The sequence below is a fragment of the Microcaecilia unicolor genome, chromosome 14, assembly GCF_901765095.1.
Source record: "Microcaecilia unicolor chromosome 14, aMicUni1.1, whole genome shotgun sequence".
NCBI lineage: Eukaryota > Metazoa > Chordata > Amphibia > Gymnophiona > Siphonopidae > Microcaecilia > Microcaecilia unicolor.
Window position 1 is genome coordinate 19,455,500 of NC_044044.1, and position 27,042 is coordinate 19,482,541.

The 27,042-nt window shown below is 48.2% G+C and overlaps 1 protein-coding gene across 8 annotated transcripts in view; it reads left to right on the forward strand.

Moving 5' to 3' along the window:
• KDM6B (lysine demethylase 6B) overlaps positions 1-27,042 on the forward strand; it is a 151,592-nt gene that overhangs the window by 51,892 nt on the left and 72,658 nt on the right. For 7 of the 8 annotated variants that reach the window (XM_030188427.1, XM_030188430.1, XM_030188426.1 and 4 more), the window contains exon 3: positions 25,795-25,910. The gene's annotated coding sequence lies outside the window, so the exon portion shown is untranslated. Of the gene's footprint in view, positions 1-6,757; positions 7,004-25,794; positions 25,911-27,042 lie in introns of those variants that run through there. The other variant, XM_030188429.1, reaches the window with a different exon arrangement.

Below are 27,042 nucleotides of genomic sequence, written 5' to 3' on the forward strand. Positions count from 1 at the left end.
CTTGTGATTCTTGGGCAAGTCACTTAATCCACCATGATTGTGAGCCTCCAGGGCAGTGGCGTAGCCACAGGTGGGCCTGGATGGGCCAGGGCCCACCCAGTTAGGGCTCAGGCCCATCCAACGGTAGCACATGGTAATGAAAATGCTGCTCTCCACAAAACTGCGCAGTTTTCAGTGCATGCCTTCTGCAGACTACCAAGATGGAGCCTGGAGAGAAGCATTTTCCCACCAGCTGAGATATTTTTTTGATGTGGGGGTGGGGGAGAGAACATTTGGTGCCCACCCACTTCTTGCCTAGGCCCACCCAAAATCTGCTGTCTGGCTACGCCCCTGCTCCAGGGACAGGGAAATACCCAGTGTACCTGAATGTAACTCACCTTGAGCTACTACTGAAAAGGTGTGAGCAAAATGCAAATAAATCTACTTTAGATCAGTACAAAAAATTTAAAGCTTAAAATCAGTAGGAGTCAGACAGTATAAAAATAGAGGAGTTGAAGGTTTGGTGGTACCCCCTGGGCATAAGTCTTCGCTCCCAAAGTTGAGTGCCGAATTGGGTGCTGCTCAGTGCTCTTCTATAAAGACTGCTCACCCTTAATCACCCTTTATAGAATTGTTTTGAGTGCTGTATTTTATTGGTGCTATTTATAGAATCTGGCCCCTAAGCGAGAATTCTATAAATAATGGTATTTATGCTGCAACGTTTAGGTGCGACCACTTATGCCATGTCCCTGACATGTGTAAATTCAGCACCTTGTGGGCGTAACTGATAATCTCCAAAGGGAATGCTAGAATAATTGGAACACCCCGTCTCCCGTGGGAACGCCCCCTGTGCAGTTACGTACAAGGGGTTAGATTCTCTATTTGGTGCCTAGAGTCTAGGCGTATCAGATAAAGACTCCCTAGGCGTATTCTTTTAGGCGTGCTTTGGGCCGCGCCTACCTTTAGGGGTGTCCATTTACACCAGTGGAAAGCTGAAGTAAATGCATGCGCCAACATCTTAAGGGTGCTGGTGCAAATTCGAAACCCCACATTCCTCCCGTCACCGTTCCTCCTTTTTGTCTGAGCGTGAGGATTTACGCACACGGTTCTTTATAGAATACACCTATCAAAAGCGTGCGTGTAAATTCCACTTAAATCCAGTTACTGATAATTGACCGTTATTGGCCACTTACCATGACTAAGTGGCTCGTTAAACAGGGCGTGTGCATAGATTAAGCACATGCACAAATATACACACACACCTCAACACGTCATATATAGAATCCAGCAGTAGATAATTTACGCATGTGCTTTTATAGAATAGGGCAAAACTCTCTCGTAACTGCAAATTAGAGCTAAGTACGTTGCTCGGTACTATTCTGTAACTCCATGCGCATTATGCATGTCCTGTGTGCGCCATTCTTGGAATTGGAGGGATGAAGCGCAAACGTTGTGCAGACTGTTGAGAAGGCATCTTCGTCCAAGCTCCGTTTGGGTGTCACAGAGGTACTTGTAAAGCATGAATCTAACAGGAACAGCTGAAGAGAGAATTCTGTGCCTTCTTACATGTTGCCCTTGAGCTTGGTGTGTATGATAGCTATAAATAAAATATAGCCCATTAAATTCACTTCCTCCTGCCATGCAGCCCCTTTGAAGCTGTGTCTCTCTTCCCCCCCCCCACCCATATCTCTGCTCAGAGCTCCCTGCATGGGGGGAGGTGGTAGGGTACCTTTGCTGTATCAGCAGCCTAGCCAAGTTCCGGAATGTGCTCTGAGGCTGCTAATTAACAGTTAAGTGTCCACAGCTGTGCTTAATTAGAGGCAAGGGAAGCTGGGGTATTCAGAAAGCCATGGGAAAGGGGGCTGGTGGGCCTCAGATTGTGCTCAGAGGCCACGCTCTTGTTTTACTAGAAAAAATAAGTTCCATCTCCTCTGGTGTCCAGGTTTTATGTGGAAGACTTTAAGCCACCCCCAAAGCATTCTGAGGTGTGTCGTGCCAGCTTCGAACTGAAGCAACTACAAATCCCATGATGCACCTGGGGACCGAAAGGTCACTGGGCAATGCTGTCCTATCCCATCTCATTCCACTTCTGTGAGCACCTTCAGTTTTCCTCTCTGTTTTGGGGGATATGTAGCTTGAAAATGTTTTGCGTCGGGTCATTTACAGGAATGTTCGTTTTTGTTTGGGCTTTTTTTGTTATTTTTTGATGGAAGGAATGTCGTTAAGAGTTTGCGCTCAGGGGTCCTGAGGTTTTCTCTGGTGTGGCTTCTTTTTGAAATAGATCTCATAGTTGTTCCTGAACTTTGGACGGATGCTAGTTTGTAATTTTGAAATTGCATAAATAAAAGATTTTTTAAAAAGTGTGTTGCTCTTCCAGAAAGAGTTGGTACCCTTGCATCCTCTTTGCAACCCATGTGACGTCTTTGTGAGTACTGTGCATTCTTTGCAAAACGTGTGCAGTCTTTCAGAGAAGTGTGTACAGTTAACGACACGCGATCAAACATAAAATTTTGTGGGTTTTCCTGTCATTTTCATTTGAATGTTATTTTGAATGAATGCTCATCCCTGTCTGTCTTGGGTTTTTCTGCCTCAGAGTCCTTGGAGGAAAGGGTGTGCCTATAGGTGATTTTAATATGCCAGATGTTGATTGGGCTATCCCTTTTGCAGGGTCTTTTAGAAGCAGGGAGATCCCGGATTCTCTGCAGGGGGAACTATTCCAGCAGTTGGTAATGGAACCCACGTGGGATGGGGCCATACTGGACTTAGTGCTTACTAATGGGGAGAGTGTTTCTGATGTTATAGTAGGTGATCATCTGGCAACCAGTGATCGCCACATGGTGTGGTTTAAATATTAAGATAGGTTTGGAGAGGGTTCATTCAAAAGTGAAGGTTCTAGATTTCAAAAAAACTAACTTTGTTCAGATGGAGGATTACTTCAAGAAATTGCTGTCTGGATGGAAGCATCTGGAAAAGCAGTGGGCAAAACTGAAAGGAGCTATGGTAAGGCAACAAACCTTTTTGTAAGGAAAGTAAATAAGAGGGAAAGGAGGCCATTTTGTTTTTCAAAAGTAGTAGCTGAAAAGGTTGTGAAAAAGAGGTTAGCCTTTATAAGCTATAAGAGATCGCAGAAAGAGGAAGGCAGGCGACAATATCTGGAAAAGCTAAGAGAAGCTGGTAGAGTAGTCAGGAAAACAAAGATGCAAATGGAAGGAAAAATAGCCAGTATGTTAATGATAGGAGGAAGTGCAAAAGTGGGGTTGTGAGACTCAAAGGCGAAGGGGAGGAATATGTAGAAGCTGATAAAGATAAGGGGGAATTGCTTGACAAATATTTCTGTTCTCTGTTCACAGCTGAAGGGGCCGGAAGCAGGACCGCCGAGGACAAACACAAATAGGAATGGAGGGGTGGTAGTCCCTGAACGATTTTCAGAGGACTGTGTTCATGAGGAGCTGGCTAAACTAAAGGTGGACAGAGCGATGGTGCCAGATGGCATACATCTGAGGATACCGGACAGAACTTAGGGAAGTTCTAGTGGCTCCCATTGCAGACCTTTTCAGTGCTTCTCTAGAGTCTGGAGTGGTCCCCGAGCACTGGAGTGGTCCCTGTCCACAAAAGCAGAAGTAAGGAAGAGGTTGGGAACTACAGAATAGTAAAGAGTAGTAAAGTTTTTGGAATCCAGTATCAATTTATTGTTTGTATACCACTGTATTCCCTAACAAGGGTTTCACTATGGTTTACAACAAGACAAAAAATACATCATAAAACATACAAGCTTAACGATTACAACAATGGTATCAATCATCAAATAAAAGTTAAGTTTCTTCCTAAATGCAATATAAGAAGATTTGAGACGTACTATAGCAGGTAAAGTATTTCAGAAAGGAATAATGAATTAAAATATTTTTAAAAATCAGACACTTTTTTTGCAGTGGATTATAGGACCTGAGCCAACATGGTTTCACTAGAAGCCGGTCTTGTTCAACCAATCTGATTGATTTCTTTGACTTGGTGACCAGAGAGTTGGATCGAAGGAGAGCCCTAGATGTGGTGTATTTAGATTTTAGCAAAGCCGTTGACACGGTTCTGCATAGACAACTAATAAATAAACTTGAGTGCCCTCGGTATGGGCCCTCAAATGACAGACTGGGTTAGGAACTGGTTGAGTGGAAGATGACAGAGGGTAGTGATAGATGAAGCTCAATCTGAGGAGCAGGATGTTACCAGTGGTGTGCCGCAAGGTTCGGTTCTTGGGCCAGTTCGTTTTAATATTTTTGTAAGTGATGCCGAAGGGCTGTCTGGTAAGGTTTGCCTCTTTGCAGATGATACCAACTGAACTGTAATAGGGTAGACATCCCTGATGGTGTGGGTAACATGAGGAAGGACTTAGCGAAGCTAGAGGAATGGTCTGGAATTTGGCGGCTTAGATTTAGTGCTAAAAAATGCAGGACTGTGCATATGGGCTGCAAAAACCGAGGGAACGGTACAGTTTAGAGGGTGAAGAACTTTTGATCAAGAAAGAGGAGCAGGACTTGGTATGATTGTATGTGATGATGTTAAGGTGGCCAACCAGGTAGAAAAGGCAATGAAAGCCAGAAGGATGCTTGTGTACATAGGAAGAGGAATGGCCAGTAGGAAAAAGGAGGTGATGATGCCCCTGTGTAAGACTCTGGTGAGACCTCATTTAGATATAAACAGGATGGAGTCGGTCCAGAGGGCAGCTACTAAAATGGTCAGTGGTCTTTGTCATAAAGCGTATGGAGACAGGCTTAAAGATCTCAATTTGTATACTTTGGAAGAAAGACAGGAAAGGGGAGATATGATAGAGACATTTGAATACCTACACGGCATAAATGCACAGGAGGCGAGTCTCATTCATTTGAAAGGAAGCTCTGGAACGAGGGGGCATAGGATGAAGGTGAAAGAGGATAAACTCAGAAGTATTATTATTAACATTTGTATAGCGCTTCCAGACGCACGCAGCGCTGAACACCTGACACAGAGAGACAGTCCCTGCTCGATAGAGCTTACAATCTAAAAATACAGACAGACAAGACAATTAAGGGCAAGGAAAGTACTGGGTGAGAAGGAACAAGGATAGGGGAATTGAGTAGTGGTTAGGAGCCAAAAGCAGTGGTGAAAAGGTGGGTTTTCAGCATAGATTTGAAAACAGGTAGAGATGGAGCTAGGCGTACAGGCTCAGGAAGTCCATTCCAGGCATAAGGTGACCTGAGGAAATACTTCTTCATGGAAAGGGTGGCGAATTCATGGAATGACCTCCTGGTGGACATGGTGGAGATGAAAACAGTATCTGAATTTAAAGGACAAGTACATAGGATCTCTAAGGGAGTGATAGGGAGAATAGATGGCATGGATGGGCAGATGGGATATCTGTGTAGTCTTTATCTGCCTACATTTTTTTTTAATGTTTCCATGTTTTTACCACTATAAGGGGCCTTGGGCAAAATATTCTGGATGGGAAACCTTTTTCACCCTGACCCCTTCTCTCTCCCATCTCCCTGACCCCAGGCTCTGCTCAGCAGTCCATCACCCCCTTTATCCAGCCAAGCATTTCCTTCACAGACTTCATCAGATTGACAGTGACATTATGGCAGGAGAAAAGGGAGGGGTGGGGGGGGGGGGAGAGAGAAGGCAAATTTGGATGTAGCTCACATCTGTTCCAGTAGTAGCTCCAGTTAATGAGGTGACTTTGCCAGAGATCACAAGGAGCGGCAGTGGGATTTGAACCCTGGCTTCCCTGGTTCTTAGCTTACAGTTCTGACAATGGTGGTGGATGCCGCTGCTGCCTTAGCCCGCAGTAGGGCTTCTTGGGAGGCAGCAGTTCACCACCTGCACAGATCTCTCTCTTGTCTTGTGGTGCTCTTGTACCAGAAACGAAGCAGGTGCATGACTTTAAGAACCACACAGGCTCCCATTGGTTGAACGTCTGTCGTCTCCGTCCGGCCTGTGTGGGCCGATGCCAGCACAGCATCCTTCTCCTGGCACAGTATGAGCACGATGCTTAGGGCCCCCTGTAGAAATAGCCATGTGCATGAAATTGAGAGCTCCATATCCCAGAAAGCAGTGCTAAAAAGACCACAAGTTCCGCTCTTCCTCTAGCGATGCCCTGGGCTTACAGAGGCTTGCTGTAGTCTCTCACTTTTGTATTTCTGGCATTTTACAGCCCTTTTACTCTCCCCGTTTTGCCTGCTTCCCTTTCAGCTACAACTGACTCTGTATAGCCTGACAGGGTTGGCCCAGTCCCGACTGTATGTCCTTGCATGAAGAGACGTCTTGTTTTGTTTTCCTTAGGGAATGCAATAGGGGAATCAGCACTACAAGTCCCTTCATGCACTGGGGTAAACCCAGGACTGCATCAGTCTTGTCAGACAAGTAGTTCCTGACGGCCGGGCTGCCTACCTGGCATTTTGGTTGGTATGTTCACCCCCACCCCCTGTAGAAGGCAGATTAGAGGGGTCAAGAGGCTTCAAACTTTGCCAACACCTTGGGAGAAAGAAGGTCGGGTGGCAGGTAGGACCCAGGGAGGATGTAGGAAGGAGGGGTGTGAGCAGTAGGGCTGGCACACAGAACCGAGGCTGAGAGAAGAGGAGGAGGAGGAGGAGGGTGCGGGGTGGCTGGGGGGGGGGAATGTCTGTGCTGAGGGGGAGGGGCTCCAGCAACCCTTTCTTTGTTTAACTAGAGAGAGAGAGAGAGAGGGAGAGAGAGAGAGAATGTGTGTTTGTGTATGTGTGTGTGTGAGTGTGAGTGAGTGAGAGACACAGAAAGGGCTCATAGCAGCAGCCACGAAACAAAGCTGCAGCCTGTTCTCTAGACATTTTATATTTTTCTTAAGGGGGGAGGTGGAGGAGGACGGAATAATAAAATCAAAGATCCATTTTTTTTATTTTATTTTTTTGGACACATAAACCATGGGGACTTATACTGAAATCAAAACAGGAAAACATTTAAAATAAAAGCACCAAAATCCCATCCTAGGATTATCCGCTTGCATTTCCCCGGCATGCAGGTAAAAGTCTCTCTTATTTTGTAATGACTGTCGCCTGGTGGAGGGGGCTGGGGGTGGTCTCTCTCTCTCTCTCTCTCTCCCTCTGTGTCCTTAAACAGGAATGAGGATTTAATTTTCTGCACACCTTTTCATTTCCCTCTGGTGTTTTGTCTGATTTTAGGGGGGTATTTTTCTTTTACTATTCATTTTATATCCTTAAATATTTATTCTTTATTTTGTGCTTGATTCAGGTAGCTCTTTAATGTTAGTATTGGTAGTGGGGGTGTCAACCATCACCAGAGATTTTCCTATCCCTTTTTTTTTTTTTTTAAAGATCCTTTTTCTCTCTGGGAGTCTTGCTGAAGCTGGGATATTTTGATGTGTTTGGGGGGGGGGGGGGGTATTTTGGATTCTTGTTTGTGTCTTGAAAATTTTAAAGTAGCTGGCTAGTCCTCGGAGCCTGACTGGGGAGGGAATGGGGTCACTCGCCAGCTGAGCTCTCCTCTTTGGGAGCTGGAGAGTTTAAAGGGCTGTTTAAAAGGCATTGACATGGGATGGTCTTGTATATGGAAGAGGGAGGGGGTAAAATGCTGGTGGTGGAAGGGAATATATTTGGGAGGTCTTTCATGTTCTAATAATCTGGCATTCGAGGGTTAGAGGAAAGTTGTTGTTTTTTTAATTCTTCAAGGGGGAGAAGTATAGTGAGTTGGAGAGATCCAGTTGTGGAGCATGACAAAATGGGTTTGGGGGGGCTTTAGAACCATAATTATGGAGTGGCTGTTGGGGGATACAAGGAGAAAGCATTTAAAAGTTAGGAAACTGACTCCGTCCTGAGTTGCCCCAAAGTTTCTCCCCTCCTTCTAGTCATCGACTCTCATCCACTGCAGCTTTGTATTGGGTTCAGAAGGGTTCTGCCACTGAGGCCTGGCCATGCTGAAGGAGTTGGGTGAGGGGGGGGGGGCCTTCGATTTTCCTGAGCTCCATTCTTATGTAGGGACAGGGGTTGAATATCCTTGCCTTTCGCTGTTGGGGAGCTTGGGAAGGGAGAATCCTATGCCCCCCACCATGCATTGCCTTGGTAGGTGAACCAGTGTGGAGATTAAAGGAGTAGATTCTGTAATGCTGGAATGTTTGATTTGCTTTATATTTTGCTGTTGTTTATACGTCTCGAACCTGAGCACAGTTCAAAGAGTCCCTTCCCCAAAGAGATTATAGTCTGCAGGTCCCTGAGATCAGAAGGTTGTATAAGTAGGATTTAAGTCCCTGGTCTCTTGGGTGCCAGCCAATTACCCTAGATTCTGGGTTACTATGGGTGGGGGATATGAGTACCCATACAGGTGTTGTCTAGCTGCACTGGGAGAGTGAGGGCCTTGTTTATCCTTGGCCCTCTCCCACTCACAAGTCACTGGACGTGCAGGAGGGAAAGGGCAAGCAGAGGAAGCCAGGGGTACGATGGTTATCTGTTGGGGTGCAGGGACAAGGGGGAGGGTTCTTTTACGTTTTGGATGATGTTATAAATTGAGCCTCTCGAGGAACTGGGGTGATGGCCCAGTGCAGTTACGGGGGGGGGGGGGGGGGGGGGGGGGGGGGGGGGAGTTGGTGTCATGAGGAATATGGCAGACTGGTGCCAGCCAGGGTGAAAATGGGTGACCTTGGGTTGAATCTTTTTATCTCCAATTCCGTGTGTGTGATGGGGGCAGGTACAAATTGCCTTGCCCTCCTTGTGTCTTAGTTAGGGCTCAGGCCCTAACTCTTGAGCACGTGACATTTTGGTGATGTCCTGGTGCCTTAGTTCCCTGGACTGTTACTGGGCAGAGCTGCTGAAAGCAGAGCAAGGATTAGGTTTCAGGTGGAGGAGGTCTTATCTGGCCTGCCACTGGTGCTCTCTGTACGCTTGGCAGCAACTGGTGGAAGAATTCTGGGAAGCTTTTGACTTCCAGCAGCAAGAGAGGGGGGGGGGAGGGGATGAGCCGGGATGACCCCAGGGAGCGAGTGCCTGATTCCGGAGGCTTCCGGCATGTAAAGGAAACCATAAACAAAGCCGCCATTACAGTGTGTGAGCACACCACTGTGACACTAATCCTGCTGGACAGGGAAGCCAGGCCACTTCTTAGTTTCAAAGCATAAACTTTGTTGGCGTCCTGACCTGCGGTTTCCAGGTTCTAGCTTGTGTCTGCTGGTTGTTTTTGGCTTATTACTTCTAACTTAGCAACCCCTCACCCCTGTCCTTGCACCGGTGGCTGTTCAAGTACTGACCCCACCGAGACCACTACCACTGTACCCCATCCAGTCCTGCCCGCTGCGATGTAATAATTCCACCATTACACCCCCCCCCCCCCCCGGCATGCAGGAACAAGAGCAGTGCAAGCTCTCCCCCCGCCCTCAACAACAACCCCACAGCAGATTTAGCAAGAGCACAAGCTTCCAGCACACACACTGCTCCACCACAGGACAGGTCAAACAGGTTAAGCAGCAGGGCAAACTTACCTAGTAACACAGTACATGACGGCAGATAAAAGAGTAAAACGGCAGATAAAAGAGTAAAACGGACCATCCAGTCTGCCCAGTAAGGTAATTAGAGTTGTAACTGCCACAGTGTGCAGGTCTCAGGGGAGGGGGGCCATTTCCCTCCTCCCTTTCTGTTTAGGATTGTAACTGCTACTCGCTGGAAGTTACTATCGGTCATTCCGTTCTGTTGTAACTGTAACTCCGATACTGTACAGGTTGCCTCCCTGCCTGTTTTTTTGGAAGCTGCCCCACCACTGAACTGGTGCAGTGATGCAAACTTTGTGCGCACACAGACTAGATGCAGGCATGTGTAGCAGGAGTTCAAGCCACACATAACACAACCCCCAAACATTGTTACATTACAAACAAGCTTCATACAGCATGTGCTACAGCAGTGCAAGATATATATACACACACCTACACACACACACTTGCTCGCATGCTACACACAGATATCATCTTACCACACAAAAGGTATAGCAGGACAGCATGTGCCAACAACAATGTCACACACACACACACACACACACCCCTCTTACAACACATAAGGTACAGTATGACAGCGTATACAATAGCAGTGCATGCCACACACCCCCTCCTACTACATGACAGCACATGCAACAGCAATGTATGCTGCACACACACACACGCCAACTGCAGTGCTTACTACACACACGCACATACACATATCCTCTTACTGTACACCAGGTACAGCATGACATCAGTGCAAGCATATACATACATGCATGTGGTACAGCAGGACAGCATGTCCAACAGCAGTGCAAGCACCTACTCATCCACACATACACAAACACACACATCCTCTTAGCACACACAAGGTACAGCATGACAGCACATGCAACAGCGGTGCATAACACACACACACAATGTACAACACAACAGCGGTGCTTACCACACACGCACACCCGCTTACCACACACAATGTACAACACAACAGCGGTGCTTACCACACACGCACACCCGCTTACCACACACAATATACAACACAACAGCGGTGCTTACCATACACGCACACCTGCTTACCACACACAATGTACAACACAGCAGTGGTGCTTACCACACACCCGCTTACCACACACAATGTACAACACAACAGCTGTTCTGTCCACACACACAGTGTACAACACAGCAGCGGTGCTTACCACGCACACACACACATCTGTCCCCCTGTCCAAGAAGAAGCACAGCAGTGGTGGACATACACTCCTGTATAGGTCGCCCAAAGTTAGGTGTTCAAATTTGGGCTCCTATCGGTGTCAACAGTCAATTGATGTTAATTGGCAACAATTTGGAGTTAAGCATGCATCTGCCCTGGGCGCTATTCTATAAAATCTGCGCTTGAATATCATAGCGCACAACTCCAAAGGGGCGTTGTCATGGAAGGGGCATGGGCAGATAAGGGGGGGGGGGGGACATTCCTAGAAGTTAGGCGTGATGTTCTACAATACTGTCAATTGTGCATCCAACTGCCATAAATTGGACGTCAGCATTTACACCAAAGTTTGGCAGGTGTAGATGCTGACGCCCGAAGTTAAGCGCAAAATCCGCGCTAAACTATTATTCTATAATGGGTGTGCTATATGCAGCAGTCTTTATAGAATATTAACTTGGTCTGGATTATTGCAGTTGCCTGATCTCTGCCTTTCTGTCCTTTTATATAGGATGGTGGTGGTTGGCTGGTTTTCCTTCTCTTATTGTTACTCAATGTTTGATTCCTGAGCCGTGTTTAGGTGAGGTGACCCAAGGGAGAGGATGAGGTGGGCGAGTAGTTGGATTTGTATCCGCTGTACCTGTTGCTCCATATTCCTGTCGTGGGTTTCACTGGCACGCTGCTGGAATGGAGTTCCAGAACTGGGTTCTGCACTGTGTAAGCATGGGCACTGCTGTGCCTGGTGGCTTAGCTATAGGGGGCCCACAAGAGCCTGGGCCCCCCAAAAAAATGGATCCAGGGCCCCTGGTTTGGCTGGCGGGGGTCCCCAGCTCCCGCCACCTGAAGCGTTTTTCAGCGCTGCTCCCCTGGTACAAATAAGTAACTGAATATACTATGTAAACCGCTTTGAATGTAGTTGCAAAAACCTCAGAAAGGCGGTATATCAAGTCCCATTAACAAGATTCCAGGCACAATCTCAAAGAGTAGCAACATTCCATGTAGAACCCCAAAGAATAGCAAGATTCCAGAATCCTGAGGAGTAGCCTAGTGGTTAGTGCAGCGGACTTTGATGCTGGGGAACTGGGTTCTAATTCCCACTGCAGCTCCTTGTGACTCTGGACAAGTCACTTAACCCTCCACTGCCCCTTGTACAAAATAAGTACCTGAATATATGTAAACCGCTTTGAATGAAAGGCGGTATATCAAGTCCTATTTCCCTTATATTGCCTGCCCTGTTTCCCTCTCGTCGTGTGCGTATTCAGTTTCATTAAAATTGAGCATGCGCAACGTGAGGGGAAGCAAGGCAGGCAATGTAAGGAGAGCGTCACTGGAGAAACGCTTCAACTGGCGGGGTGGGGAAGTGGGCCAAAATGTGCCCCCCCCCCCCTCCACCACCACTTCGAGGTCTTGCTGTGCTCCTGGCTTTGTCTGTACTTTGTGTTGTGGAGGTGTTGTCTATCCTTGGCTCCTGTTGTCATACCATGAGTTTCTGGCACAGAAGAGCCAGTACTTGCATTTGTGCCCCCACCCCCACCCCGTCATTCTCAACAATATTTAGTCATAGAAAGTAACAGTTGTACAAAAGAGAGTGTGTGATCCATTATTTTCTTGTTTCCTTTTACATTTCTCATGTCTGATCCTCCTCTTGGGTTGCTGATGCCACCTCTGAAATATTTAAATGACACGTTCACATACATTCATTCGCACAGCATGGCCCTCTTTTTCACCATTGCCCTGTGTGTCCTCGAACTCAAAACAGGAACAACCCTATCTAAAAAAAAAAAAAAAAAGAGGCAGTTCCAAAATTTCATTGGATCCTAGAATGCCAATGCACCTCCTAATGGGAGATATAACAAACCGGACAGATACAGATGTTGACATAGAAGTTACATGCTAACTGTAGAAATCCTCACTCCCATCATGTGACACACACAAAACACAGACCAGAGGCATAGCCAGACATCAAATTTTGGATGGGCTACCGGGCAAAGTTGGTGGGCACTTGTAGTCTCTATACCGCCCCCCCCCCCCCCCCCCCTGTTGGTGCCAACAAAAAAACTTGAGATACCTGAGCTGGTGGGGATCCCCAAGCCCCACCAGCTGCAGAGGTCCTCCAGAGGCAAGAACACCTCCCTCTCCTACTTGCTCCAGCTGGCAGCACTGTGCATGCACTGCCGTTGCTCTGCCCCCTCTCGCATACTTGGTTTTTGCGCATGTGGCAGGGGGAGGCCATCGCGACATCATCGCTTGCACAGTGCCGCTGGGGAGCTGTTCTTGCCACGAGAGGACCTTTGCTGCAGGTGGGGCTTGAGGATCCCCATCCAGCCGTAACAAGGGTGCTAGAATTTTGGGTAGGCCCGAGTCCAAAGTGGGTGGGCCTAGGCCCATCCGTGACTACGCCACTGAGTCAGACCCTCGCCAAATAGTCAGTGACCAAAAATTAAAAATGTGCAGACAAAAATTGAACTCAAAACCCCCAAGAAACTGCCCCTATATGCGACTCTTGGCTTCTGGCTTCGGTGATACAGCTGGAAGGAGCAGAAATGAGAAAGAGAGAAGGTATATCGGGGGAAACTGTCTATAAATGGGGTGCAAAGTTAGGGGCTGGGAAGTTCTCCGCTAAACTGGTATTTTGCAAAAGGCGCTCTGCGTGGAGCGTCTTTTATAGAAATACTAGCTTAGCGCAGACCCGGGCGCCTGTTGAAACCCGGTGGCAGTTAATGGCAGTTGGGTGTGTAAATGACCCTTTTGTACAACACTGCGCCTCAATTTTGGGAACGCCCCTGCCACGCCAATAGCCACGCGTACTATATAATTTAAGTGCACATTTTATAGACTAGGGCGCAGGGCAGATCTATAAGTAAACTCAAATGAGTGTCAATTAATACCAGTTCGTTGATTTTTTAATGGCTGATTAGTTTATGCGTGGTTTTGGGTGCCCAAATTTGGGTGACCTATATATGAATCTGGGGTATAGTGTACTTACCGTCTCAGTCCCTGAAGCCAACAGTAGCATTTTCTAAATAGTGAAACAGAGTGAAGAATCAGCAACACCTTGGTATTTTTAAAAAGTTGTTCAAAATAAATAAATAAATAAAAACCCACTAAAATCCAAAAAAAAAATAAACAAAACCCACTAACATCCAACATTCAGTCATTATCTATCTCAATGAAGACAGCAATCACACTCCATCTGTGTGTGTTTTTTTAATCTAGCATTTTCAGTCTTTTCTCCATTTTCACCTTGTTAATCTTTTCAGATTCATTTTCCTGTTATCCTTTCCTGCCTCGTGTTTTCCTCCTTTCTTTTTTCTCCTCTTCACCTGTAGTGTTTCCTTGGTTTCATGTTGTATTCCTTTTTTTCTTCTCTGCTGCTTTCTTTCTCTTCCCTTCATCGCCAGCTCTTCACTTTTCGCCTTCCCTTGCATTCAGGGCTGGTGTTTGGAGGGGCAGAGGTAGGACCAGAGCAATTGTTCTAGGCTACAGAATTACATGGGGGGGGGGGGGGGGCAGGGATAGACCCCCATGTATCCTGAGATTGTTGATGACTTATTCATCCACAGATTCCAAAATCATAACAGTGCTTCGTCAGGCATATTTCTTCCCCTCTAAGGCATTCAGAACAGGTTGTATTTTGTAACCCTGGACATTATAACAGGGTGGATTAGGTTCCTTGGGGTAGTAGAAATCAGTTGTTAGGGTTAGAAGGGCAGAGGATGGTGGGGTGGGGAGGTTATTATAGTTCTTTGTTGTTGTTGTTGTTTTTATTTGCAATTTATAAACAGTTGCACAGAATATTGTTCCTTTTTATACTTTAAAAGATTAAAGGGGAAGAAATATGGCTCACAAAGCACTGTTATGATTTTGGAATCTGTGGATGACTAAATCATAAGTGTTGGAGGCTTCTGCAGATAGGGACAGATCCTGTGGGGATGGCGACAGGGACAAACTTTGTCCCCGTGTCTTTCTCTACTGTAGGCCTCCATATCACAGGGGTCTCCAGACCTGCCTGAAGCTGAAGGGGAGCATCCTGTAGCTTTCAGTTGGGCATCGCCAATTTCTGCCCTGGGCCCAGCATGTCTAACTCCAGCTTTGCCTACGTCCTTCACTGGGTCTTTTCTCCTCTTCTGCTCTTTCTCCCTTTTCTTTTCAGTGAACCCATCACCCTAACTCATCTTTTCGCTCCCTTTCCTAACATCCCCTCTTTCCTCTCTTCCTGGTGATCTCATCTTTAAATGTACTCTTCCAGCACCCTGTCCCCCAAATTACCAGCTTCCCAGTGTGCCATCTCCCCTCTCACCCCTCAATTTCTCCTATCCTTACTCTGCCTTCTGGGGCTCCATTTCTCCCATCCACCATTCATTCACCCCCTCTCTCCCATTTGAAGTCACCCCCCTCAGCCAGTCCCCTACACCTTTCTCCCCTTCCTTAGTCAGCCTGTTCCCTCCCCCCCACTTCATCACGCCTGTCATCATCTCTCTCACCCCCATCAACCCATGTGGTTGCTGCTGGGCCTCACCATCACAGATGTGCTTCTTCTTCAGTGCCTTCTCCGCTGAACTCAAAGCTGGTTAATGTTCCCCCTCTCCAGGCCGGCATTAGGACCATGACCCCACTTCTTTATCTCTCCCCCCCCCCCCCCCCCCCCCACCAAGGTATGCCACCTCCCAGGTCTTCCCCTGGTGTGTGTGTGTGCATTTCTCTTTTTTTTTTGTCTGCTCCTCCACCTTTTTGTCTGTTACAGGCCTTGTATCTTCTGTCTTAGTGAGACAGGTTTAACCAGTTGTATGTGGTTATTGTGTTAAATGCATGGGGGAGGGGGAGATACTTGTTCACCTTTCATTGGTTCCGTTTTAACTGCTGGTAAAGTTATATTGACAGTTCCTTCCTGCAGAGACAGAAGGCAAGGGACCATTTGAACCCTCAAGGCAAGCCAAGGCTCCTTTTAGTCTGAGTGGTATGTGATGCCTGAAAATCACGGCCATGATCCTAGGAGGTAATCCTAGCACTCTGCTGTGTGAAGGTTTCATCTAGAAAACACCATTGGGGAGGATGGTAGTCCAGTCAGAACCCAGGATGCAGAAAGAGCCGTTCATTCAAACAGACTTCCAGAATGTTTAAAGCAGGGGAGTAGCTACGTGGGGCCACAGGGGCATGGGCCCCTGTAGATTTGGCCCTGCCCCTCCCCCCCCCCCCCCGCCACCAATCCCTTCAACTTCCCCCTCCCGCCGTTAACCCTCCCCCACTATCTGGTACCTTTGCTGGCAGGGGTCCCCAAACCCCGCCAGCCGAAGTCCTCTTCGGCGCGGCTGCATTGCTGATCTGCAAGGGCAGGCTTCTGTTTGTGTGAGTCTGACATCAGACTCACAAACAGAAGCCTGCCCTTGCAGATCAGCAACGCAGCTGCGCCGGAGAAGAGGACTTCGGCTGGCAGGGGTTGGGGACCCCCGCTAGCAAAGGTACCCGACAGCGGGGGAGGGTTGGCGGCGGGGGGAAGAATGGGTCGAAAGGGTTGGTGCCCGGGAGTGGGGGGGTGTCAAAGGTAGTGGTGGTGGGGTTAAAATGACGGGGGGGGGGGGGGTCAGCGGCGCCGGGGGGGCTAAAATGTACCCCCTCACCTCGGGCTCTGGACCCCCTCCCACCGGTCTGGCTACGCCCCTGGTTTAAAGACGATAGCTGTTGAGTATGAAGTTATAGGCCTCAGTCACACCTCAGGGCAACAGTTCCAAGATGGAGTCACACGTCCCAACCTTGTAAGGACAAAAGATCCTTATTTGGGTTCCGATGATTAGTTTCCCTCCACTGTTCAGAACAGCGCTGTAAAATTAGCACCGGAAAAGTGTGGGGAAACAACACCCTGATGATCAAAACTAATAGCATTCAAATTTATGTGCACTATTGAGTTTTGATCTTCGGGCTACTTCTGCAGGAGGATTGTGCCTGAGCATGCACCCAAGGCACAGGCCTCCTGCAGAAGTTATTTGACAGGTCTGGGCTGTCAAAAAAATAAAAAAGCCCTGACCTGTCAAACATAGAGATGTACATAAGTACATAAGTAGTGCCATACTGGGAAAGACCAAAGGTCCATCTAGCCCAGCATCCTGTCACCGACAGTGGCCAATCCAGGTCAAGGGCACCTGGCACGCTCCCCAAACGTAAAAACATTCCAGACAAGTTATACCTAAAAATGCGGAATTTTTCCAAGTCCATTTAATAGCGGTCTATGGACTTGTCCTTTAGGAATCTATCTAACCCCTTTTTAAACTCCGTCAAGCTAACCGCCCGTACCACGTTCTCCGGCAACGAATTCCAGAGTCTAATTACACGTTGGGTGAAGAAAAATTTTCTCCGACTTGTTTTAAATTTACCACACTGTAGCTTCAACTCATGCCCTCTAGTCCTAGTATTTTTTGATAGCGTGAACAGTCTCTTCACATCCACCCGATCCATTCCACTCATTATTTTATACACTTCTATCATATCTCCCCTCAGCCGTCTCTTCTCCAAGCTGAAAAGCCCTAGCCTTCTCAGCCTCTCTTCATAGGAAAGTCGTCCCATCCCCACTATCATTTTCGTCACCCTTCGCTGTACCTTTTCCAATTCTACTATATCTTTTTTGAGATACGGAGACCAGTACTGAACACAATACTCCAGGTGCGGTCGCACCATGGAGCGATACAACGGCATTATAACATCCGCACACCTGGACTCCATACCCTTCCTAATAACACCCAACATTCTATTCGCTTTCCTAGCCGCAGCAGCACACTGAGCAGAAGGTTTCAGCGTATCATCGACGACGACACCCAGATCCCTTTCTTGATCCGTAACTCCTAACGCGGAACCTTGCAAGACGTAGCTATAATTCGGGTTCCTCTTACCCACATGCATCACTTTGCACTTGTCAACATTGAACTTCATCTGCCACTTGCACGCCCATTCTCCCAGTCTCGCAAGGTCCTCCTGTAATCGTTCACATTCCTCCTGCGACTTGACGACCCTGAATAATTTTGTGTCATCGGCGAATTTAATTACCTCACTAGTTATTCCCATCTCTAGGTCATTTATAAATAGGCTGGAGGTCCAGTGGACCTCCAGAACCCCCAACCTCCTCTCTTAGACAGAGGCCCTGATGGTCTAGTGCCCCCTACCTGACACACCCACTCCCCTCCCCATCTCCCTGACAGAAGACCCCAATAGAAGAGAGGGCTTGATATCTGGTGGACCTCCAGCCCCTACCTGGTGTGGTCTAGCATTCCTGAACTCCCCTCCCCCCATAGTACTCTCCTCCTCCTTCCAGTGACGCCTCCAAAATGGGTGTGGCTTCCCTACCATATAAGGGAGAGGAGGGAGTGCTAATCCCTCCTCCCATCATCTCAGGGTGCTAAGGGGGAGGGTTTGTGGCTGCTAGACCACTTGGGGGGGGGGGCTCTTGACCACCGCTTGCACCCCCCACCCACACACCTGGGCCGCTGCCCCTGCACCTTTCTCATGAGCTGCTCCTATACGTGATGGAAGTCGGGGCCTGGGTGATTGCATTAACGGCATTAACGCAATATCCTGTTAATGCAATCATTTCGGGTCCTGGGCGGCATGCAGGAGAGGATAGACTTGGAAACAGGCAGGAAGAAACTTGCCGGCGTTATGGCAGGTCCTGGGCCGAGCCCAGGGAATTTCCCTCCCCTCAGCCCTGCATCAGGGGTGCACTAGACCTCCAGCCCTCTCTTCTGGTTGGGGGGGGGGGGGGGTTGGGTTTGGGGGCACTAGACCATAAGGGCCTCTGTCCGGAGGAGAGGGGTTTGGGGGCACTGGGCCACCAGGGCAAGCCTTAGACATTGTAGGGTGGGGGGTCCGGGGCTCCACTGGACCCCCAGGACTGATGGTGGCAGCCTGGGTTGCCTGGCGTGGATGGGGGGGGGGGTGTGTGAGGAAGAGAGCTTTAACCCTAATTCCAGCTCCGAGCTGCCATAGGGTTAAGACGCTATTCCACCCGCACGATCTGAGCGCGATGCTCTGATCATATGGGTGAAATACCGCAGAGCTCATTTAAATATAATTTATAATTTAAATGAGCTCTGAGGTATTCCCACTCCTCTGATCATACCGAGCTGATAAGTGCTGGCGCTAGTCCAGCGCTAGCGGCCTCTAAGCGCCCGCATTTACCTTTGATCATCGGAACCTTGGAGAGGTTCTGCATTCCTTCCTCACTAAAGGGATGGAAAGACGTGGGACTGGTGTTTATTCCTTGCACCATGTGATATATTGAGACATAAGGAAGAGGAATCCCCGGAAAAGGTCCTCAGGCCTTGCACCCTGAGATGCAGTGAAACAGACAATCCCCAGATATACCTATCCCTTCTACCTCACTGTATCTACTGTATCACATGGTGCATGGAGCACAGACTATTCCCGGGCATTCGGGTGTCTTCTGTGTTCCTCTGCCATGTGAGAATTTATTTATTTGTTACATTTGTATCCCACATTTTCCCACCTATTTGTAGGCTCAATGTGGCTTTCATAGTACCTGAGAGGCCTTTGCAGGCTCCGGTGTGAACAAATACAGGGTGGTGATGTGGTAAGATCAAGAGTTGTGTTATGTCCATTACGTTCTTTAGTTTTGTTGTGTCGCAAAGATCAGGCATTTATGTCGGATCGGTAGGGTATGCCTTTTTAAACAAGTTAGTTTTTAGTGTTTTCCGGAAGTTTAGGTGGTCGTTCATAGTTTTAAAGGCTTTTGGTAATGCGTTCCACAGTTGTGTGCTTATGTAGGAAAAACTGGATGCGTAAGTTGATTTGTATTTGAGTCCTTTGCAGCTTGGGTAGTGCAGATTTAGGTACGTTCGTGTTGATTCGGATGTGTTTCTGGTTGGTAGGTCGATCAAGTCTGTCATGTATCCCGGAGCTTCACCGTAGATAATTTTGTGAACCACAGTGCAGAGTTTGAAAGCAATACCGTGCTTTGATTGGGAGCCAGTGTAGTTTTTCGCGAAGGGGTTTTGCACTTTCAAATCACGTTTTTCCGAAGATAAGCCTAGCTGCCATGTTTTGAACGGTCTGAAGTTTCTTTAAGGTTTGTTCTTTGCGTCCCACATAAATCCCATTGCAGTAGTCTACATGGCTTAGTACCATTGATTGTATCAGGTTGCGAAATGGTAAAGCAGAAGGGATAGGAATATTGGGGGGGGGGGGGGGTGCTCTGTGTTTCCTTCAGTGAAGACAGGGGTAGAAACACCTAGAGCAAGTTGGTTCTCTGCACCATGTGATAAAATAAGAAGGGGTAGGAACACCTTGAAATGGTCTGTGTTCTCTGCATCATGTGATTCAGTAAGACTGAGGGGACTGGAGCTTTAGGAGTGTTCTGTGTTCTCTACACCATGTGAAACAGTGAGACAGAAGGGATAGGAACATAGAGTGAGTCTGTACTCTGCACCTTGTGATACAGTAAGGCAGAAGGGATAGGAATGCTTAGAAGTGGTCTGCATTCTCTGCACCGTGTGATGGAGGTTTTATAGCTGCGAGAGTTGCTTGCAGGGGCTGGGGCCCTGCGCCTTCCTGCTTTACCCTGTGTAACCCCTTCCAGGGGCGGGGCGCCTGCCTGTTTGTTCTAGGGGCAGGGAGGAGGAGGAGGAGGAGTCCTGGGGCCTTTGAAAGCTGAGAGCAAAGTACAGCTGTTCCTAGGGAGCCTGGAGAAAGTGCTGAGGCAGGGCCAGCGCAAGGACCAGAGTGAAATTATCTGGCCCCACCAGCTGCTTTTCTGAAAGAACCTTTCCTGTCTCTGGATCTTCAGCTGATTGTATTGGGTAGCGCAGGCTTCTATTTTTGAAAAAAGAGGAAAATCAAATGCGTATAAGTTGGATTTGCTGCCCAATTACCAGCTCCCTGTGTGACCTTGAGCCTCTCCTGTGACACCCACCTGGATTGAAGCTCTTAACTGTCAGCTCACTGGGGAGGGAACCCTCCCTCTCCCTACCCACACAACTATCTAACATGGTGCAAATAAATGCAAATCCTTGGCAATGGGATAGTGCTTTTGTAAACTCGCAGATCTCCAGCAGTCCTGCTGACTGATCTCTCAGAGTGGCTTCCCTTCCTCCTCCTCCTCACCGCTCCAAAACGACCTTTGATCAGACTGGTAAACAGCAGCTCTTAATGCTTGTGGCACAGAGAGGCAGAGGACAAATCATGACCCTCATACTTGTGTGTTTCGAGGCGGGGCGGCTTCCAGAACAGTGACCGAATTGTGTGTAATGACTGTGGGTGTTTATGATAAATATGAAGTTGTAGGCCGGAGTTTTATCTTTCAAATCTTTGCTCTCCCATAACACGAGATCGGTTATGTAAAACTTTTTATACGTTGAGCAGACTTCTGTCTGCCTCGTGTTTTGTGTTATTCATTTCTAAGTACCAGTTTTCTGCTTGAGTGCCTTCAGTTCCCGAAACATGTGCATTCACTACGAAAAGGGGTTGGCTATGACTCATTTACGTAGAAGTGGGACAGACACTAGGTTTTCACTTTGTCAACAGGCTCTGCACCCCTGGTTTCCTTGCAGGAATTCCTGGTTCACCCTGGCTGGGACTCCCCTCTTTTTTTTTTGGGGGGGGGGGGGAACATGGGTTTTCCTGTCACACTTCCTGGTCCCTCCCTACCCCTATCAGTGGGAGCCAGGGCCACGGGACTTCAGAACTTCCAAGTTACCCATTCCAGGAGGGAGACTTTTTGGCCGTTCCTGGTTTTCAACTTACATCCCAAAGCAGTGTAGTATTTGTAGTCCCTGATTCTATCCATTGAACTCAGTGCTTCAGGTCCCATAATGCACCAGGATGAGGTTGGCAGAAATCCAAGACCGGCCAAAAGATCTCCCTCCTGGAATGCGTAACTTGGCAACCTCTGGGTCTTGGTTTTGAATGTGCTTACATGCATTTGCTCACCTATACCCACAGATGCGTTGACTATGCTAAACTAGTAAACATCTATTTTGTTATTTAAACATTTAGCTTATGCCATTTTTCTAAGGCACGTTATATTCACGTACAGTAGGTAATCTAAGTTTGCACCTGAGACAGTAGAAAGGTGACAAGGAGCCACAGTGGGATTTGAACTGGCCTCCCCTGGTCCTCAGCCCATCGCTCTAGGCCACTCCTCATTCTACATGGAGAGACAGGCCTCCTCCTACCTGCCCTGGAGTTTAAACACAATAGACCCACTTCCTTCTCTTTCAGCTGTTACTGGGGTCTTTTTCTGCAGAAGCTCTCCAGCCCCAAGCTGGGTCTTGGCTGTGGATTCAAGAGGCTGCTGCTTCTCATTTTGTACCTTTCCTTGTGCAGCGGTGGAGATGGGGTTGGTTGCTTTTGAAGTCCAGAGAAGTGTCCAGGAATGCAGAGAGCTTCTGAATACTCTGACCCTTGAGGAGAGGGAGGTAGTGTTGAGCGCCAACTTACCATAGGCCCCCCCAAACAGCCTGATTTAGTCCCATTGCAAGTGGAAAGTTGTAATTCCATTGATCTCCTGTAGATAAATCACAACAATGATTCCAACCCCCCCCCCCCCCCCCCATTCTTACACTGGGATAAAATATCAGAACTAGATCAGCCTGAGGGGAGTGGGTAACCCAGTATGTAGCCTGGAGAGGACAGAGGATAATCAAATTTGGTGGTGATGGTGGGGGGTTACATCAGGATTCTTCTTCTCCCCCCCCCCCCCTCCAGCCTACTCTCACAGCCTGTCTTTCTCCCAGGTCTGTAGCAATCTAAGTTCTATTTTCCTGTTCCAGACCTCCCCCCCCCCCCCCATACCAACGCCTCCACCACACAGGGGAGAAAACTGAGCAGCAGGCAAACAGAGATCAGACATAGCACTCTCTAGGGGTCACTCCTGCTAAGCCGCAGCCCCTCTGGGGCCCTGTTACATCACCAGGGCAGGAAGGTTACACATCCTTGCATCACTGCTGAGAGCGCGTAGCATCTTGTCACAGCTGCCGGCTTCAGAGTACACAGAAGCCCAGAAAGTTTACAGACCTGGAGATACAACCGGAACAGGGCAAGATTAAGGCATGGGCCAACTAGGCAGTGCCTAGGGCCCACATGTTCAGGAGAGGCCCTCTCCGATGCTAATTCAGTGGTTCTCAGATTTTTGCTCTGGTAAGTTAGCCACTGGTAGAAAAAAAGATTGGGCAGCAGGGGTGAACCAGGACAGCCACTGTCCTCGCCATCTGTGCATGGGCCAACTAGGCAGTGCCTAGGGCCCACATGGTCAGGAGAGGCCCTCTCCGATGCTAATTCAGTGGTTCTCAGATTTTTGCTCTGGTAAGTTAGCCACTGGCAGAAAAAAGATTGGGCAGCAGGGGTGAACCAGGACAGCCACTGTCCTCATCATCTGTGCATGGGCCAACTAGGCGGTGCCTAGGGCCACATGTTCAGGAGAGGCCCTCTCCGATGCTAATTCAGTGGTTCTCAGATTTTTGCTCTGGTAAGTTAGCCACTGGTAGAAAAAAAGATTGGGCAGCAGGGGTGAACCAGGGCAGCCACTGTCCTCGCCATCTGTGCATGGGCCAACTAGGCAGTGCCTAGGGCCCACATGGTCAGGAGAGGCCCTCTCCGATGCTAATTCAGTGGTTCTCAGATTTTTGCTCTGGTAAGTTAGCCACTGGCAGAAAAAAGATTGGGCAGTAGGGGTGAACCAGGACAGACAGCCACTGCATGGACCTCCACTTTTCCTTTGCAGTCGGAACCATGGAAGGTCCCATTTCTTGGAGTTTTAAATGTATTTATATTATGAAGGGAGCCCAAAGCACAGGTGTGCCTAGGATCTGCTAAAGGGTTAATCTTGTCCGGGACAGCAACCCTATTAGAAAGATATGGGGAGGGGGGAGGAAGAGGGCTCTTTTTCTGATATATTCATTTAATGCAGAAGATATACACTGAGGATGGTGCTTACAAGTGGCACAGAGAGCCATACAGGAGACTGGATCCCTGATGAGAGCCAGATGGGAAGGGGCCTGGACAGTGGGCAGTTTCCTGAGAAGAGCCAGGTGGGAGGGTGAGAGGAAGGAAAAGATCCCTGAAGAGTGCCAGATGTAAAGTTGAGGGACCTCGCAGGGCTTGGACCCTTGATGAGGACCAGATAAAAATGCTGTTTAGAATGTAAGCCATTCAGGGACAGGGAAGTACCCAATGTATATGAACTATAGAATGGCACGGGGATGGGGACCTGCTGTAACCGCGGGGAGGGGGACAGAAGGGCAGGGATGGGGACAGAGCCCGTGAGGATAGGGACAAGCTTTGTCCCCATGTCATTTTCTACTTTGAAGCCTGTTAATCAACTGGACTGTTATTTATGTTTGATGCAGACAACAATATTTTTTCAATTTGTAAGTGGAGGAGTGGCCTGGTGGTTAGGGTGGTGGACTTTGGTCCTGAGTTCAATTCCCACTTCAGGCACAGGCAGCTCCTTGTGACTCTGGGCAAGTCACTTAACCCTCCATTGCCCCATGTAAGCCACGTCGAGCCTGCCATGAGTGGGAAAGCGCGGGGTACAAATGTAACAAAACAAAAAAAAAAACCCACAACAGTTACACAGCATACTGTTCCTTTTTATACTTTAATAAAAAGATTTAAATATAAAATCACAAGTGTTCGAGGCTTCTGCAGATGAGAACAGAGCCCACAGGGATGGGGCTGGAGATGGGGCCTGAGGGGACGGAGACAGAACCGGCGGGGTCAGGGACAAATTTTATCCCCCTGTCATTCTCTAATGTGAACGTAGTTCGCCCTTGTACTGTGTGTAGTTCTGGTTGCCTTATCCATCCCTTCCTTAGATCTGGAGAGGAAGGTCTAGTAGATGGTATGAAAGGGCAGACTGGCTAGGCCACATGGTCTTTATCCACCTTCAGTTTCTCTGTGGAACAACTACTAAAAAGGCAAGCGCAAGCAAAATCCAAATAAATACACAAAGGAGGGCAGCTCAGGGCCTGGTTTCTTTTCTTGGATGAAGGAAGAGTTTGTGCTGCCTACCTCTTCCTTCCTGAGTTACGTAGTGTAGGGGGGAGGGGGGAGAGGGAGCTTGAGGCTCAGAAGTTCCTTTTGTCACTATCAGCTCTTCCTTCCCCCTTCCTCCCACTCATCTGGTTTTGTGGGGGTGGACCCTGTGGGTGTGGGGGATGGGGGCTCTGCTTCCTCTTCCTCATAAGGCTGGGATTTAAACGGGAAGCAGCATGGAGGAATACCAAAAATCCCCTCCCCCACCCGTCATCCATCACAAGACATAGCCCTTCCCCTTTTAATATGACTTCTCCCCCCCCCCCCCCCCCCACCAAGCAAACCCAGATGGAGAAGGTGTGAGAGAGGAATTAGCTTAAGGGAGTGGAAGAGTAGGCTAATGGTTAGTGCAGTGGGCTGAGAACCTGGGGAACTGGATTCAGTCCCCACTTCAGCCCCTTGTGACTCTGGGCAAGTCACTTAACCCTCCTTGGTTACAAAAAACTTAGATTGTGAGTCCTCTAGGGACAGAGAAAAGTACCTGTATATATAATATATGTACACTGCTTTGGTTGTAACACAGAAAGGCAGTATATGAAATCCATGACCCATTGAATTAACAGGGGCTCAATAACAGAAAGTGTGCTGAGGTGGGAAGGAGGGGAGAGAGCAAGTATGGGAAAGGGGGAAGAGATGAGCACTGGTGGTTGGGAGGCGGGGCTAGTACTGGGCAGACTTCTACGGTCTGTGCCCTGAAAATGGTAGATACAAATCAAGGTCAGGTATACATATGAAGTAGCGCATATGAGTTATCTTGTTGGGCAGACTGGATGAAACCGTACAGGTCTTTTTCTGCCGTCACCTACTAAGTTACTATGTAAGTGTGGGAGGAAGGGAGTGTAGGAGTAATCGAGAGGGATGATCAGAAGGAAGAGGGTGAGGGACCATTTCTCTTTCTATGTGCTTGCATTCCTTCTTGGCAGTGGTGGCAGAGCGGAGATTATAACCCTTTGCTTGTTCCTGGTAGGGAAGAGGCATAGTTGGGGTAAGATGAGCCCTCGCAACTCCCACCACCCTGGCCTCCTTTATATTTAAGGGCACAGCAGCAGGTTCAGAGGACAGCCATAACCCCTCACCAGTTCTGGTTTTGCCTCCGCAGGTTTTAGACCTCATCCATGGCTCCGATGTGACCACGCCAACTCTACCTCCTCTTGCTTCCTGCAGCTAGGAGCCCGACCCCAGCACCAGGTTGCCCATGAGAGGGGAACAACTCAGGTAAGACATGGTTCTGTTTCTAGAGAAAAGAGTGATGCAATTGAGGCAAGCGCCGAGGTGCAAAATCAGCACTTGGCCATTCTCATGATGGTAACACAATATTAGAAAGTGCTCCAGCATTCTGTAGAACCGTTCCGTTTTCACCAGTATAACTGTTGTCAACAGCACTTTTCTTTAATGGTTTGGCCTTAGGCTGCCTTGTTACCTGAAGGTCTTTGAAGGATGTGAAACTTCAAGCCAAATGCAGAAGCCAAAATTAAAATTTTCACATGCCAGATTTGTTGAACCTGAGATCAAGTTTGTAAAAAGGGTGGGGTGGGGCAGACCAGGAACTTGGTCTGCGTTTCATGATATGCGACAGAAATCGTAGCGTAGGGGCCAAGATGCCTTGCCTTACAGGTTGGTGTCATCACATCCACTTTCCTTTTGATTATGTTGTTGATGGCATCTTCCTGTTGGAAAGATACATCAGACGAACAAACAAACCCTCGCACACAGCAAAAGACCCCGTAGAAACACGGCGAAGGTGACAAAAGTGCACTCGGCAGCACAATAAGTTTTTAATATATACAAGACTCGACACGGGCTGTGTTTTCGACCACAAGGCTTGCATCAGGAGTCTTGTCTCGAAGAATGTGAATTAAATAGTAATGTAATGTCGCCGGCAAAGATGAATGCACACCAAAACTGTGTTTCTTCGGAAAGATACATCAACTATGAAGGATCCAAAATGTTGGATGAATTTTCTACTTCCAACCCTAATCTCAGGATCAGTATGCCCAGTCCCCCCTCCCCCCAATCCCCAGTTATTCCCAGAATCTTTCTCTCCCCACCTTTCCTTTTTCCTTTCACTCCTCTGTGCCATCTACCTCCTTGCATAAAATGTGCTTTCTCTCATTCTGTTCCCTTGCATAAATATGCTTGCCGTCTCCCTCCTTGTGTGAGCATAGTCAGATGTCCTGTTCCCCTCGATCATTCGTGCTCTCACATCACTCGAATTCTGATCGTTCGTGCTCTCACCATCACACAAATTCCGTGTGCACGTGCTGTCTTGTTTCCTTTGCGCATGTGTACGTGCTCTTGCCAGTTCATCCAGCTTTTTTGTGTGCTCTCGCCTCCCTTGCATGTGCAT